Source organism: Phalacrocorax aristotelis, chromosome 11, assembly GCF_949628215.1.
Source record: "Phalacrocorax aristotelis chromosome 11, bGulAri2.1, whole genome shotgun sequence".
NCBI lineage: Eukaryota > Metazoa > Chordata > Aves > Suliformes > Phalacrocoracidae > Phalacrocorax > Phalacrocorax aristotelis.
Genome location: NC_134286.1, coordinates 22,818,339 through 22,835,142, shown reverse-complemented (window position 1 = coordinate 22,835,142; position 16,804 = coordinate 22,818,339). Strand labels below are relative to the sequence as shown.

General features: G+C 55.4%; 1 protein-coding gene across 4 annotated transcripts in view; it reads left to right on the top strand.

Moving 5' to 3' along the window:
• Window positions 1-8,954: 8,954 nt before the first annotated feature.
• Window positions 8,955-16,804, top strand: part of ARHGEF9 (Cdc42 guanine nucleotide exchange factor 9) — a 225,170-nt gene continuing 217,320 nt past the window's right edge. Inside the window, exon 1 of one of the 4 annotated variants that reach the window (XM_075106280.1) lies at window positions 8,955-9,347. The gene's annotated coding sequence lies outside the window, so the exon portion shown is untranslated. The remainder of the gene's footprint in view (window positions 9,348-16,804) is intronic. The other 3 variants (XM_075106281.1, XM_075106283.1, XM_075106282.1) reach the window with 3 other exon arrangements.

Below are 16,804 nucleotides of genomic sequence, written 5' to 3'. Positions count from 1 at the left end.
GGGGGCTCCTGCCCACCTCTCGCTGCCCGCTCAGGCTCTCCCTGCTGGTCTCAGCTCTAACCCCCAGCGTGGCTGGGAGCGGTGGTCTCACAAATGCCTCCCCCCCCACTTGCTAGAGGTGCATGGCTGCGGGCTGAGCAGCGGGAGCGGGAGGAGGAGGATGCTGAAGAAATGCCTCCTTGCAGGTCATTGCATAGGAACAGCAAAGAATGGACAATGAGGGGGTTCATCCAGGAGCTGGTGGGGAAATGGGGCTTTCAGTCCCAGAAGTGTCACCGAGGGGTCTCCCCCTCCCCTTGCTGGCTCATCCTGGGCAGCCCATCAAAGCAGATCTATCCCAAAGGTGCTTCTGGGGTGAAGCACCCGTCAGGTGGGACCCAAAACCTCCCTGCCTGCCTTGCAAGCACCCAGCTTTATTCTTCCTCATCTACCGCTCACTCAAAAGGCTGCCTCTAGAGTTAAAAGAAAGTAATGTGCTTTAAGAAACGCACAAATGCTCGTGTCTGTCCTGTGAGCTATTGGGGTTTCTACTTCTGTGGGTGCTGCCGGGGCTCGGGCAGCAGCCTTGCCTTTGGCTGCCTCCCTCCTGCTGCGCTGGATCCCAGCGGCATTTGCTTTGCAAACGCAGGAGACCATAGTTTCCTCTTCCACAAATAGAAATTAATGAGACTGCAGGAGGTTTGATGTTAAACCCACGGTTTTCAGCATGCCAGATTGGGGAAGCAGCAAAAACTTGGGTGTTTCCCAGATCTTTCCTCAGTGTTATTTTCCTGCGAGGCGTTTGCAGCGCAGCTGCAAGGCATGTGGTTTTTCTGCGTGTTTAGTGAGTGGATACCACCAGCATCGTCCCCTCCCGGGCACGGAGGGGTGCTGGGAGTGGTGGTGGCCGTCAGGGCGGGTGCTGGGAGGCTGGAGCCTGGGTCAGCCCCGGCTGTGGCACTCGTCTGCAGCGTGCTATTAATAACCCACCAGCGAGGCTGCCGGGCTGGAGGAAACGAAGGAAATGAAGTTAATACGTGGAAATGTTTCCTTGTTTTCCCGCCCGGTGCTTGGGGGCCTGCCCGTTGCTCCCTGCTCCTCTCGTCTAGCCCAGGCTCTGGCTGGGCTCAGGGGCAGGATGGCAGCTCTGGGACAACCCAGGTTGGGGGAAAAATGTTGATGAATAGGGATTCTGGGGACGGCAAGCAGAGAGCAAAGGGCTGTTAAGGCATGTCTGAGCTGCTTAGAAAGAGGGAGAGGGGTTTAGGGGGCTGTTCCTTTGGGGTGAAGGGGAGAAGGGGCACCTTTACTTGTGGATTTTGGGGCAGTGTTGCTCCTTGCTGGTCCAGCGGCAGCTGGAGACTGGAAAACCAGCTGATGAACAGAGGACAGGCTCTGCGGGGCTGGGGTGACGCAGCCTGGCTGTGCTTCCCATGCCGTGGCTCTGCCAGCAAGTCCCTTCCTGCAGCTGCCGAGGGCAGGCAGCGCTGCAAAAAAAAACACCCAGCCTCCCTTTCCCACCTCATCTGTGTTATTTCTGAGCAATCCGGCCATTCTCCAGGCGGCCCCGTGGCCGCTGCTAGCCAGGGAGGCTGCTGGTGGGGATGCTTCCCCAGGGGCTCGGTGCAGAAGCCTTGTCTCTGACCCGGAGCACAAAGCCTGAGCTCAGCACAGAGCAGCTTCGCCTGCAAATCCCAAACCCTGCCAAGGTGTACGCCGCGGGCCGCTGTCAAACGTGCCCGCCTGCCTTCGCGAGAGGGAGAGAAAAGCGGCGCCACCTCCGTGGGGTGGCTTTGGGGGGCCGAGCAGCGGTGGCTGGGCTACATGCTAACTCTTGTTGTGGTTTGCTCCTCTGCCAGTTGGTTTCTTGTTAAGACAAGATCCTCCTTAATGCGCTCCTGGGTGGAGCCGAGCCTGCTGCAGGGCAGAGCCATAATGCATGGAGCTGAAGTCTACGCCACGTTCTGGGGGGGGCAGAAACGGGGGTGCAAGGAGGCCTGTGTGGCAGATGCTCGAGCAAGCACTGTGTATACAAACCTCTGCAAATGGAGCAGCAAAACAGTGGCGTTGCAAGACAGCGAGACCTTCCCCGCGAAGCACCAGCCAGGGGAGTGGAGATGGCAAGGAATACGTCTTGCAAGCTTTCTGCTGAGTTACAGAGAATCAGCCAGGGATTGCAGCAGGGAGGAATTTGCAGAAACCATCTGAGCTCCTGTGGAAGCGGAGGCACTCCAGTGATGTGCCCCATGCGCAGCTCTCGCCTTGGGGATTTCATCCTTTCCTCCAGGTTTCCCATCCTTAATTTGTTTCCCGCTGCGGTTTGCCACCCCTGGGCTCTTGGGGTACAGGCGATGCTGTGAGGGCTCCTGTGTTGGTCCAGGAACATACTCCTAGGCTTTATTTCCCCTCCCTAAAGAATTATACTTGCAGACAAGCCATAAGCAAGGCCCAGGGCAAGAACAGGAGTCACAGGTGAATAAACCCAGCACAGTTACCTGGGTTGGTGAAAGGGGGACAAGGAGCACAGACGAACCCTCATTATAGTGCGAATCAGGAGTTAATGAGTGTGGTTTGGCGATGTGCTCAAGAGCAGAACACTTCTCTGCCCCCTCCTCCAGCCATTAAAGCCTTAAAGAGGGGGGTGGGTGGGTGTAAGTCTCTGATCTCCTGCTCTAGGTGGACTGCCTTATCTTGGGAGCCCAGCTGGAACCTGAGAGAAAACCGAACCCTCCGGTGGTGATGGGGTGCTAACTCCAGGGTGGGAGCATTCATTCCCCATCGGCTGGGGCAGAGGGGTCGCCTCCTGCTGCTGCCCCGCTCTCTGGCATGGCTGAAGCCACAGGGCTGTGCTTTATTTAAAAGGCAGACTAAATGCTGCTGATGAGCACCAGGCTGTGCCTTCCAGCCCGCTGTCCTTAGCTCAGCATCGTGCTGGTGGTGGGTAAGTGGAAGCTGTCCCCATCCAGGCCCCTGAGCTCATCAGGGCCATCTCACCTGGCCTACGAGCCACTTAATTAATTAATTGTAGGCTATAAAATTGGGTGTTGGACTAAGTCACCCAGTGCCTGTCTTCTTTGAGACCTCAAGCCAAGATCAGGTGAGTTTAATCCTTCCCCCTGTCTTGTTACAGGTGTTTGCCTGACCCCAGGCCAGGTCCACCCTGGAAGCCAGAAAAATCCCAGGGTTTTATGAATTGCCTGGTTTTAGGAGGCTCTGTGTTTGGATTGGACTCCCAAGTGCAGGGCGGTGGGTGTTCCCCCCCCTCCCCAACAAACAGGCCCGTATATCCAGCTGCAGTACAGGGGACTAAGGAGCAGAGAGCGGGGGAGAAGCTGGTGCAGCCGAGCAGCCCTGCGTGCCGTGGTGGGGGGCTTGGGGGGTGTTTGGGGGAGTTGGGAGGTGCCTGGGACTCCCTGTCCCGGGTCAGCGCAAGGCACTATCCAGGCAAAACTGCAACCAGGCCCTGCCTGTCAGCAGTCTTCATTCGATGCCCAGCTTTGGTGGAAGGATGATGGGGCCGGGCACCCTATCTCAGCTGAAACTGTTTGAACTAAATGCAATAGAAAATGAAAGGAGACAATGAACCAGACACTGCTGGATCTTTATAAGCATAAAAGATAAGGAATAAATTAGGAGTGTGGAAGCACTTAAGCCTTCTGGGAGGGGGGACGGAGCCTTATAACACCTGGTCAAGGTGTCTGAATTAAAAAATGAGGATCTATGGTTCTATGACCTTGTGTTTTCATTGATTTCAGTGCTGTATGAAGAAGCAGGAGACCGATAGTGAGTATGGAGAGCAGAAAGGATGTTAGGTTATGGGATGGGGTAACACCGCCGTGACTGGGCATCCCTCCACTGAGCATCTGCTAGAAGATACTGACAATACGACCCATCTCTTTTCAAACAGGGGCTTTTGCAACCCACTCCCGACCCAACCCAGTCCATAAGACCCCCGCTGTAAATCTGAACCCCTGCAGATCCTTGAGGTCTCCTTTACAAGGCAGCTGCAGCGGTTCCCGGGCTGCTTTTGCATTGCTATAGGGCTGAGCTCCCTATAGGCAGCCCAGCAGGAAGCATTTGGGCTCTTAATTATAGCAGCACAATTTCTGACGCCTGCCTTGCTACAGAAACTTTGTTTGGGTTTCCAAGAAACTGTTAATTCCTTATCGCTTTTGTTTTGGTTTTTTTTTTCCCCTCACTTCAGGGATATTGAAGGAGTGGTGTTTAGGTGGCCCCAGGGCAGTTATGTCCTCGATGGTATTTGAGGTGAGGCATCTGCTGGGGGGGAGGGATTGCGACTGGGGGGGCTGCCACATCCCCTGTGGCCCTGGCTGAGCTGCCTTAAGCTGACAATTTTTGCTAGACACTGAAAAAGAAAGCAATAAGCCAGCTCAGCATTTTCTGGGTTCGCCTTCACCTTCATTGGTCCTCGTGGTCCCTTAAGTTTGTTAATCTGCTGATGGGCCTAAGGTGATATTCAAAGGAAAGTCCATTCGCTCCTGTCATTTATTTCTCGCCTGGGCTCCATCGCTGCCTCTTTGAGACAAGAATTGTCCATCCTCACCGCGAGCCTGCCTGCCATTTCAGTCATTTAGTTCTCCGCAGAGCACGGGAAGTAAGTACCTGGGAATTTCCCTGGTCTAAGCAGGATTTAAGGTCTTTCTGCTGGTTTTAGGCTTCTACTCAAATGAACCCAGTTATGGTTTTGCTCCTTCTGCCTCTGAGCAAAGCCTGCGAGCAGGAGGCAGCGGGCCAAGGGCTGCCCGGAGCTCAGCGACTGCAGTTCACGCAGAAAATAGAAGTAGTGCCGAGGGAACGCGTGCTCCTAAGGTCTTGATCCTGCAAACCTTGCTCAGGTGTGTGAATTGCTGCCATCCCCCTTAGTTAACAGGGGCGGTGAAGGTCTCCTCCCGCACCTGAGCTCAAAGATTGCTGCTGGGCTGCTCCTGTGCCTGACTAGGGGAGGGGATATTAATGAGGCCCGGAGGGAGGTGAAGGATGGTGGCCCTGGCTTGGGGAGGAACAGTGGTGGCACTCCTGTGCTGGGTAAGAGGGGGAGGTTTTTTTGAGGGTCTTTGTAAAGGGGAGCCTGGGGCTGCTGGTGTGGTGGTGCTGGGGAGGTGGTGTGGCTCCTCACCCCCAGGCGAGGCAGGGAGATGCTGGGATGCTGAAGCTGAGGATCTCTCTGGAAGGGTGGGTGGAGACAGTTGCTCTGTCAATAATAGCTATAGGCTTCTTTTCTCATGGGCATGAAACCAGCCTCCTGGGACTGGTACTGCTCAGGGCTCTGTGGTGACACCACTGACAATCAAACCCCAAAAGTCAGTAGGTCAGAACGGGCCAGAGCTATAAACAGTCCTAAAGACAGGACAGAACCACGTTGGTCAGCGGGTGACGGGTGGCCCTGGTCTAGATTTCGTTCTAGTCCATAGGGAAAAAAAAATAAATCCTGGTATCTTTAGAGGAAGTAGAAGCGGCCCCGTGTTCTCTATGGGTCATTTAATAGTTCATGGTTTACTGGTTTTCTTGCAGGATGGTCACCACCACAGAAGCAGCCGAGGAAGTCTGGAGCAGTTGCTCTACAGCAGGTAGGGGCACAAGGCGTTTCTGATCAGTCACAAATTCAGGGCCTGATCCAGTGCTCAGTGATTTTCGGCCCACAGTCAGCTTTAGCTAAAGAAAATGGAAATAATATTGTTGGGAGGGAAAGAGGGGAAAGTAATTACTTCATGCACCGCACCTTTGGCTAGCTAAGGTGGCTGTTGGTGGGGGCTGATTTAGCAGAGGGAAGAAAAACCCCTGCCTGGTGAGCTGCTTGTTAAGATTTAAGGGCTGATACATCATAAATGCTGGGTTTTGGGGGAAAAAGGGCCGAGGCCTGTGTTACCCTTATCCCGGGAGATACACATCCAGGCACGTCGGTGTTGCTGCCCCTGGATTTTGTGGTTAATTGTGATTTTTGGTGTGTGACTTTTTACCTTTTTTTATGCATCTGAAGGTTTTCTTCAAGCCCAGCTTACGAAGCTGTACTACTTCCTCAGCGTCTCACCTCCCTCTTCTGGAAAAATGAGCTTTTAGCTGCTTCCTGCAAACAGGAGAACAGGAGATGTCACAGCTTAATGATCCCAGTGCAAAATAAAAATGCAGTCCAGAGAAGAGCCCTCATTTTCAGAGCCAACCCGTCCAGTCCCGTGTGTCTGACCACCCGAGGCAGGCAGCGCTGCACGTGCCGGGGCTGCCCGCGGGTGTTTCCCTTTGTGCCGGGATGGGGAGGGGGCTGGATGCAAACCCTCCGTGTGGTACCAGCAGGGCTGAGCTCTCCCTTGGGAGAAGCATCAGCTGCCAGCAAGAAGAGCCTCAAACGCCGCTGTGCCGTGATGCTGTTTGCTCTGTCAAACACCGGGGAAGACCCATCCCCTTCTCGGAGCAGAAAGGCAACGCGGTCCTCGCCTGGTGTGCCTCGAGGCAGGTGCTGCCAGTGATGCAGCCAAATGCCGCTGGCTGCAATGGCTCTGGGTTATGCTGCACACTTGAGAGTGAGCTTAAATCCCCCTGATGGGAACGGCAGCATGGAATGACTGTGAGCTGCCCAGGCCTGGCCTGTTTTGGGGTGCAGCATGGACAGACCCACGCAGACCCGCGGCGATACTGAGGAAAGGGGGATGGAGGTAACGCAGCGATGGATGGCCCGTGGGGACAGCTTTGCACAAGGGCGTTGCTCCCTGTCGCGGTAGTGGTGCGACTTTGCAGATCAGGGCTGAAGGGGACCAGGACAACTGCTGCAAGATATTGCCTATCATACCCACTGCAGCATCTTCCCAGGCCGTGGAGAGCCCCCCATCTCTTGTCCTCCCCTGTAGCTTAACGAACACTCTCGAAATCTCACTCTTCCTACGGAAAAGGTGTCATTCTCCACCTCCCTTTTGCTCCAAGCGTAGCCACAGTTTTACCTACTGATCTTTCTTCCTGGCAGATCCATCCTCCTCTCAGGTATATTGATAAATCTCTTCAGTAAAAAATAAAAGAAACCACCAGACTGCACGAGCTCTGTGGCACGGCGGCATCTCTGCACCACCCCGGGCCAGGTGGGGATGGATGTGAACGTTTGGAGAAGCACTGGAGCAACTGGGGTGGGTTTTTGGCCCTAAGGTTAACTGCCCATGAATGGGTCGATGGCAGGAAAAGTTAAGGGGCTTTTTGCTGCCTGCGCTCGAAGATGAAGAAAGCGTTTGCAATTTGATGCATCACTGAAACAATCAGAAAACAGGTGGAAAACCCTGAGCTTGTGCTGCTCCATGGAGTGATTGATATGATGATCTCAATTACACTTAATTGTGGTTATCCTATTAATAACACCCTCTTTCTGCAGCACACACCTGTTTCGCCATGGGAAACACTACTAATATAAGTTAAAACACCAATTACATGCGATGGAAAAGCAGCAATTAAATCTACTAAGCCTTGCCTAAATAATGATTTCATTTCCCTTCAATATTTTTAATGTTATAAAGGCTGTTTCTTAAAACAGAAGCCATTCTTTTTGTGTGATGTCCTATTTATCCGTGCAGGAACGCCTCCAGACCGGGCGCTGATGGAAAGCACCGCTGAGTTTGCAGGGGGTGTACAGAGGGTGGGGATGCATGGCTGGGGCAGGAGAGCCCTGCCTCATTGCTATAAGCTTTCAGGCAGGATTGCTTGGAAGATAATTTTCTTCAGGGGCGTTTTTCTAGGGTGGAAACATGAAGCTGAGCTTTTCCTTGTGTCGGGGCTGGTAAAGCTCAGTGCTGTTTCACCAGGTGCTGGTGGGTTGTCAAATGAGTAGTTTGAAGCACCTGGAAAAACCCAAATGATCTTGTTTTGCCCAGGTGGGCTTGTGGCTGTGTCAAGGGTCTTCTCTCTGGGTGAGAGGAGGAGGAAGGTGGAGAAAGAAGTGGTCTTACTCCCAGGGAGGGAGATAAAAGAAGCTGCAAAGAAGTTAACAGTGAGCTCAGCCTGTGATGGCAAGCCCGTTCCGAAATAAGGATAACATTGAGGTAGTCTTTAAAATCTCACCATACAGGTTGTTTGATGGCAGTGGAGAAGCTGTGGTGAAACCTGGTGTTTGGTGGTCTGGCTTGTGCCACTGGCACCTGCAAAGCTGGGATCTTGGCTGGCCGGGGGGGCTGGGGCCCCTCGAGCCCCCGCAGACGAGGCTGGAGGCAGCCGGGCACCTTTCGTTTGGCCGTGCCGTGGCCAGGCTGGCGCCCAGGCCCGCTGCACCCGCCGGACCCCAGTGCCACCTTCCGTGCCTCAGTTTCCCCACACGTGAGGGCTGGTGGGTGCCGGGGGCCGCCGTGGGGTGGGATGGGGCCGCAGCGCCGGCGGTGCCCCGGGCCGGTGGGGGGGGCAGAGGCGGCCCCGCTTCCTCCCATTGTTCTGATCGCGGGGTGGGGGACACACGCCCCCCCCCCCAACCCCCGAGGGCTGCGGCGAGCGGGGTCAGCATCTCCCAAAAAAAGCATCTTCTTCCCAAAAAAGCATCATATCCCCATCGCCCCCCCCCCCCTTTCGGGGCGCTGCCGCGGGCGCGCAGCCTCCCCCGCGCTTCCTCCGCGCTTCCCCCGCGCCCGCGGAGCGCAGGGCGGGCGGCGCCGCGCAGGCTGCCGGCGGCGGGGGGGACGGACGGACGGACGGACGGCTGGCTCCTCGCCGCACCGGCTGCGGAAAGTTTCCCTCCGGGCTCCCGCTCGCATCCAGGCCTGGGACCTTCTTAAAAAAAAAAAAAATTAATTTTTGTTTTAAATTTCTTTTTTTGAAGTTATTATCAGTGTTTTCGGGCGGCGCCCGGGCGCGGCGAGCACCGGGCGGGCCCCGACGGGACGGGGCTGCGGGGGATGCGCGGCGGCGGAGGCGGCGGAGCGGAGCGGCCCGCCCCGGGCCTCGGCGGGCGCCCCCCGCGCCCCGCTGCCCGCGGGAGGCCGCCGGCCCCCGGGGCCCCCCTCGCCCGCCCCGGGGCCCCCCTCGCCCGCCCCGGGGCCCCCCTCGCCGCCGCTCTCTGAGCCCTCCGCGGCCGCCGGGCCGGGGGGGCCGGGGGGGCGGGGGGGTCCCGGGCCGGTCCCGGGGCCGTTGGGCAGCGCTTCCCCGGGAGGCAGGTTCCCGGGGGCGGCCGGGCGGGACGGGGCCGTGCATGGCACCGGCACCCCCTTTCTCAGCCTTTTCTTTTTTTTAAACTTCATTTTTCTCAAAGGAGCTCGCGCCATTAGTCACCTTTTTTTTTTTTTTTTAAATTTTTAATTATTTTTTTTTTTAAAACATTTCAACCTCAGGACGGAGAGGTGCGGTCGTTTCCCGGGCGCGGGCCAGCCTGCGGCGCCGAGCCGTGCGCTCAGGTAAGAGCGGCACCGGGACCCTCGGGGGGAGGGGGTCGCAGCGCTTTTCTTTGTATTCTGACGCAATAACTACGTGTCACCCCCCGCGCAGGTACCTGCGGGGCGGCCGCCCCCCGCCCCGAACCGCGATACGAGGCCGTGTCACCGGTTGGTTTTGGTTTTTATTCTTCTTCGAGCTCCTGAGGAAGCACCAGCCTGAAGCCGGGCTGGGCAGTTACTGCTGGGGGCCCAACTCTCATCGCAGCCTGGGTTTATTTTCCACCGTGTGTGTCAGATTTCAGTAGTTTATGCCCGGTTTACGCTCATGTGAACTGCCTGAGAACTGGGTCATTACTCACCCGGGCTGATTCAATGTACGTTTGAGTCCAGGAGAGTATTTCTGTTGGCTTTTAGTGAATGTTTTTTGGCTGGGAGGTTTCAGTCCTTACCGGTTTTAGGAGTCCCGGGGAAGCTGATGGGGCAACCTCGGTGAGAAAGTCTTAGTCATGTGTTTACAGAGCCTGGCTGGAGGGTTCCTGTTAGATGCTGCGTTCAGATCTCCGCCTCTGTGGTTTTGTTTTACACCTTAACGTTTATTAGATGAGATATTTTAAAATACAGGGATTAATAGTGATATAACGTCCCTGCTCCTCCCTCGCGTTTTATTGTAAGGTGAGGTACGACACTTTCCCCCAAATGACAACAGCAAAGCCAGCGCCAGCTCCATGTTTAAACCGGGCCGGGCCGCGGTGCAGCAGTCGTTGAGTGGGGCTTAGCGGTTGTGTTGGTTATGGGTTATTAAAACCTCAGCCTGTGATGCAGCGAGCTGGATCTAAACGTACTGTAACTGTTTAAATCAAATATTTATGGAATGCTGCTCACTCCCGCCGTGATATCTGCACTGATTGGCTTTGGGGAAAATAAAAGTGCCAGATTGATGTCTGTTAAAGGAAGTTAGTGTGTCCTGGTCCAGGCAGATGCTTTGCTGGAGACCCCGCACAGAGGTATTGGGGCTGCCCCGCTCGTGTGCCCGGCGCTGGCAGGACGGCTCCCGCACGTGGTGTTCGGTCCCTGATTGCACAAGTGACCGGACGGATTGGGAATGCCAAGTTTCTGCAGTGCCATCTCGTTTCCCTGCTGCTGTGTGAACGCTGATTGTGCCCTTGTGCACAGCTGGAATGAATTAATTTGATTTCTACACGTTCCTGTAAGGCGAACCGACCGAGCGGGGCCGTTACGTGACGAGAGCCGCTCGGTGCAAAACCTCGTGTCCGCCGGTGTCACGGGCGGCCCGGGCGCTCGCTGCGGTGGGGACGTGGGGCATGACGGGCGGCTGTGCGGCCTCGGGTGGGCTCTGTCATGCAGAGAGGTTGCAGTGAGCTCGCTGCCGTGCTCTCCTGCAAAAGAGGACCCGTCCCTGAGCCCAGGGCCTCGGCCGGCTGCTGGCAGGGCTCTCAAACCGGAGCTCGATGACCATCGCTTGCACAGGTGGGATGTGGGCTCTTTGGCACTGAGGAGCCGGTGGTCCGAGGGGAGAAGCTGCTTGTGGGAGGAGGAGGAAGCAGGTGCATTGCACGTACGCGTGCAAGCAAGGGCAGGGAAAGCGCGTCGTCTCCTTCGGGGGAGCCTCCGGATGAGTTAAGCTGGAAGCACTGGGGAGAGGTCTGCCTCGAGAAGATGAGCCTGGAAACTACGGTTCCTGATCCTGGCTACTAAAAGTCATGGGTGCGATAGGTTGATTTTCTGGCCCTTTGCTCCGTGTTTGGTACATCCCACACCTATTGCAAACTTTATTTCTTTCCATCCTGGTTCCCCAAGCACCGGAGTCCCCTGCCCTCTCCCGCTGCTGTTACCGCTCGTTTTCCTGAGCTTTAAACGGTCCTGCTCGGTGTTTTTTTTTTTATTCTTTTCAGCTTGCAGGCTCCTGTGAAACTTCCAGGTGAAGCATGAGAATGGGTTTGCTTTTGGACTTACCTTACTAAGACCTCTCAGAAATGGTCTCGGGAATCCTGAGGATCTGAGGCCGGGTGCTGAAAACCACCCAGCTAATTACGGCAACCCGGTTATGCTTGGAGCAATTATTTCTGCCTGTATTTACCTGGCTGTTTGTTTGTGTCTTGTGATCTCAAAGACTTCCCCAATTTTTGCAATAATATTAGCTGTTTTAATAAAATTACTCCGTCTCGCTTTAAAAAAAAACAACCCAAACTTGCCATAAATAACATGGGTAAAAAGAGGGGGGAGGTAGAAGGAGCAAACAAATGCCAAAGGAGCGCTGCTGCTGCTCAGCCGGCTGCGTGGCCGCTGCTGCCCCGGGACGGGCGGGTGCTGCTCCCACCCCGGCCGCCTCCGTGGACCAGGTTCCTGCCAGCACCACGAGCCAGGGATCTGAACACGTGTCTTGCCCGGTGGCCTCTTGCCAGCTGTGTTTCAGGGCATAACCATCACCCGCTTTGCTTTCTGTGGGGCTTCTTTTTAATTTAAGGCTTGTTGTATTTGGCCTTGTTACATCAAACACGCAATAGCTGTCTGTGGAAAAGAGGTTATTTCTGTGCTCGGTGCTGACATTAGGATGCAACGTTAATTTTCCTTTAAATGACAGATTTATTGGAGTTTCTTCATCTACACAATATGACCCGAAAACCTGAGTTCTAATTTGCCAGAAGGGGGCATTTTGCAAACATTATAAAGGATTTCAGTAGCACGGGAGTTGGGCAGGGTGAGCTCGGCTTGATAATTACGCAGGCCGCGATGCACGTTTGGAAACTACAGCCTCCTGGGGAAGAGTTCCCTGGTGCCTAAACAAAATTATTGTGCGCCTACACGCTGGAGAATGAGGTTTGGAGTGTTGCACGCGGAGGGCTGCGTGCAGCGAGGCCGGCTACCTGTCTGGCTGCAGCCTGCAGGGCGCTGAGTGGATGCTAAAGTAAGACATCATGGAGTAGTGTTGGATTTTGTTTTCAATGAAGCCACTTAAAAATGCATTTTCCAACTATCTGCTGGTAAATGGTTTTTTTGCTGTAGGTTGAGCTCTGAGAGCTTCCGGCTGCTCTGCTGTTTCTGCACGTGGTTTTTCCACTCTTCCTCTCTGGAAAGAGGGCATCGCCCCATCTGGAGCCCGTAGCTCTGTGTCTCCCTGCATTTAAACATGTTGCTGAGTTGCCAGTTGCTCATCCCGACCCAAGCCAGACACACGTGGCCGGTAAAGCCAGTCCTTCGCTGTGGAAACACCAAGGAGCTTTGCTGGGGCTCTGGAGGTTGGTTTTCTTGCGTGGGGTGCGTGTTGGATTTGGGGTCCCACCCAGCACACGCCTTCTGGCCGCACCGTCTCTGTCCCCATCTCTTCTGTCCTCATCCCAAACCCAGAGGGCCCTCCTTAACCTTGGGATCGAGGCTTTGCTTTCTTTGCATTTAAACATTTATCTGCCCTAGATGCAGCTGACTCTCTGTAGGAGGCTGGTCGGGGTTTGCCCCCTCCCTGTGCTGGTGGGGGGCAGTCCTGCCCTGCGGGGCACAGCCTTAGCTGGTGGGAGCTGCTAAGTGGGGGCGCGACGCTTCTCATCCCCTCTTCGTAGCTGGGGAGACCAAGATAGACACCAGTGAGGTGAGCTGATGGAAGAAATGGGGTGAAAAACTCTTGCTTCTGCTTTACCTGTCTCGTGTTCAGCGTGCCAGCTGCTGGGTGTAGTTTGTCCTTGGAAGCTGGTTTTGCCGTGTATCGGCGTATCGCTGGAGCAAAGGCCCCGAGCACTGGGTCTTGAAACAGCCCGGACCGATGTGCTGTGCAACAATTTGCGCTATATACGTGCTAAATCCAGCAGTAAGGGACTAAATTTGGCCAGCTGTGTTAGTTCCCAGCGGTCTCCCGAAGCATCCCAAACTGTTTGGGAGCGCGGCTGAGGTGCCATCACCTGTTTTGTGACCTTTTTCCTCTTGAAATAAATGCTGAGCTCTCTACATGTCCATGGCCAGGAGGTTCCTGAGCTGGTGGGGAAAGGACTGCTGCGCAGTGTAAGGGCAGGTGCTGCTGGATGTAAAGGAAGATGCTGGTATTTTCCATATTTTACTGTGGATGCTTTTAGGCAAGTAGGTAACTTCAGGGTCAGAAACCCTCGTAGAAATGGTTTCTGCCCCTTTTTGAAAACGAACAATGCCAACGTTTGATGACAAGTGGCACAAGTGGGGCTAGAGAGATGGTAGTGGTGAGTCATTAGAAAGATGCTGGGTGTGCGAGGGTGGTCCTCCTCCCCGTGTTGCACGCTGAACGTGGGATCTCCCGCAGCGGAGAAGGGTCAGAGGTCCCTGGGCCGGGGATGGGATGGCAGCAGAGCCCAGGAGCGCGATGGTTGCAGCTTCGAGCCCGTAGCTCTTGTATCGTGCTGTCACATAGAAAGGTAGAAGGCTCTTGAGCTTGGAGCCGGGCGCTGGTGGAATCTGTGTTGAGGACACTGGTCCTTTCCTGGTTCACTAACAATTCTCCCCATCTCTGCTCAAATCCTCGAGCCCAGCAGAGCTGTGGAATACCCAGTTCCTGTTTTCGCTGTAGGAGTTTTTCATTTGCTTTTCTTTGTGTTTAGGGTTGCAATCCATTTTGATCCCTCGTTCTCTGTAGAAGCTCGAACAGGTCAACACTGGAGCATTTTGAATGCAATTGCTACCTCTCGGTGTCTGATGCAGTGCCAACGGTTGCTCTTTCCTTGCCGGGACCTGTGCCATCTGTGGATCAGTTGCCCTCTGAGAGGTGCACGGGGCCAGCCCTGCTCCCGAGCTTCCCACACCACGAGAGCCATGATGTTTTTCAGGTTTGCCCCAGCCTAGCCGAGATTGAAGCCTTTCAAACCATAGCCCGCTCCGACGTGATGTTTTCATAAGGGCTGTGCAGGGTAGTGAAATATCCGTGAGAGAAAGCCGCGTCCAGATGTTGCAAAAGGCTCGGTGCGATAATTAATTATCCACAGCCATTCCCAGGCTGGACAGCTTCTGTTTCAAGCCACTGGTGCGGTTTTGCCTGCTTCCCGGCCTGGACTTCATCGCGGTGCTTTGCTTGTTGCAAAAACCAGCGTCCCCGGGAGCCTCGAGGAGTTGCCCTGGTGCGCTGAAAAGCGGCTTTTCTCGTGGCAGCGCTTTCCCATGGTATTTTCTCCCGGGAGCTGGCGCGCGCCGCCGCACAGGAAATTCTGGTTGTACCATTATTGCAGAGCCTATTGTTTGGGGCAAGAGCAGGATTCGGTCTTGCTCACATCCTAAAATGCCTTGCTGCATGAAAAGGATGTTGCAGAGTATCCAGGGTTGCTGGTGGAGAGGCAAAGCTCAAAGCTGGTTTTGCACAGGGTTCACGCTTAGCCTAGATCCCCGCGTTTCTGCTCCAAGTCGCCACTTGGGTTTTTCACAGGAATCCTCAGGGTTAAAGAAAATGTGGAGTGAAACCGGAGTCAGGGCATGGCCCCTCATCACAGTTTGCTGCTTCTTGCTGCCCAGCCCGCTCCTGCTTGCGGGTGATGTGCGGCAGACGCATCAAGCGGTGCGAGGGATACAGAAACCCAGGAAAACCCTGCCTTTGAGATGCCAAAAAATGCGGCCTGGGTCGCACAGGGGTACACAGGCAGGTGCAGCACGTGGCAGGCTCTGTTTTCATCTGCCACAGTCTCGTGGCGTGACTGAGGACGCCTGTTAACCTGTCTGTGCCTCAGTTTCTTATCTGAGCGCTGGAGCGAACGCTGCGCTGCCTGTGTTTGCTTTCACTTTGCTTTTTTTTTTCTTCCCCTTAACTAATCTTTGTGGCTTAGATGGTTGGCAGCGATAGCCCGTATTTCCCAGGCTGTGCTATCCAAGTTGCAAAACACCATTCCTCACCCGTGCAAACCACAGGTCCTCTTGTGCAGGGCTGCGTGTAATATTTTGGCTACAACTTGCCCAAAGCTTTGCACTCCGAATTGCGCTCCCCCTCGCTGTGGGGACGGTTGCTCGCCCCTCAAGTTGCCTGCCCAGGCTCTCGGCTCCCCCTCACTGGGTTTTTCGTTTGCTTTTGGCTGCCATCCCGAAAGAGGGAAAACACCACACTGAGGGAGGTGTAAAGAGTGAAGCCACATGGGTGACATTGCTCCGCTGCTGCGCGGCGGGGCAGAATTAAGCGTGGAAGTTCCCAGGGCTTTTGCAAACTCTGCATCCCAAGAATTGACATTTGCTGCCCTCAAAAAGGCCCGGAGAGCCTGCACAGGCAGCCAGCCCCACTGCCCACGGGCTGCACGGAGCTGCCAGCGACCTGCCCTGCGCTTGGAGGGCATTTGCTGCTGGAGGCTTGTCTTGGTCCAGATGCAGTGCTTCGGTGTGTGTAGGTGAGAAGGAGAGCTCTCTTGGATCTCGCACTGGCCAGCGAGGGTGTCATCAGCATGCAGGAGGTGCGCGCTGGCTCCTTCGCTGCTGCAGTGAACTGCTGGCATCTTCAGTAGGCGCCCTGGCTTCAGTTCGAGGGCTCTGCTGCATTTGTGGAAACAGGGTGCCTGACGCCGCTGTGCGCTGGCACGAGAAAGCGAACCAAAAGGCTTCTCTGATGCTACGGTGACAAGCGGAGCAAAGCGTGTGCCTGGCAGAGGGACGGGGAGCCTGGTGGTAGCGGTCCTGTGCCCCTCATCTGAACAAGCCACACTGGGAGCGGTTGTAGCTCGTTTGCTCTTGCTGCACTGCTTACACCAGGCTGGCGCGGGGTAGCAGCTGATGCCATCCCACTGAAACTGGGTTGACATTGTCTGCCAGAGGCCTCCCATACACTCAGAGACTTGTTTGAGACAACTACTAATCAGTTTAAAACTGTCCCGTTTCACTTGCGGATATGAAAAATGCCTATTGTGTGTAAAAACAATGCCACCGATGTGAGCGTCTGCCCTCAGCGCTGGAATTGTTTCACCCAAGTGGTATGAAGTCACACGTCTAGCCGGAGCAGGGTGGTTGCGGAGCCTGCAGGCTCTCGGCTTCGGGCAAGTGGTTGGTGCTGGGCTTCACCGTGGCACCGTGGCAGTGCCCAACCGGCCTCTGCTGCCCGCGCTGGTGTAGAGGATGCTGTTGGCTGGGTGGCTGGAGGGTGGCACCAGGGTCCTGCCTCAGCTTGGGCAGCGCAGCGGAGAGCAAGGAGGAGGAGGAGGAAAGCGTCCACCAGGTTTCATAGCAGCGCAAGGAGTTGGGTTTGCACTGGACGGACGCTTCCTGGCAAGCAAAGGCACCAGCCCCAGAGCCTGTTACCGTCTTCCCATCCCTCCCTTCTGCCGTAGGGAGTTCGGCAGCGTTCCCGGGTGCAGAGCACATCCTGAACTCCCCCTCCGCTCTCTGATTTCCACACCATAGACCAGGGCTGGAAAAGACAGCAGCAGCAGCGAGAGCAGGCAGGCAACACGCACCACGTCCCTCGGTGACCCTCTGCAATCACGCTTGCAGCGTCCACTTATAGATAATGGGGAAAGCCAGGAGAAGAAGTAGGGCTGAGG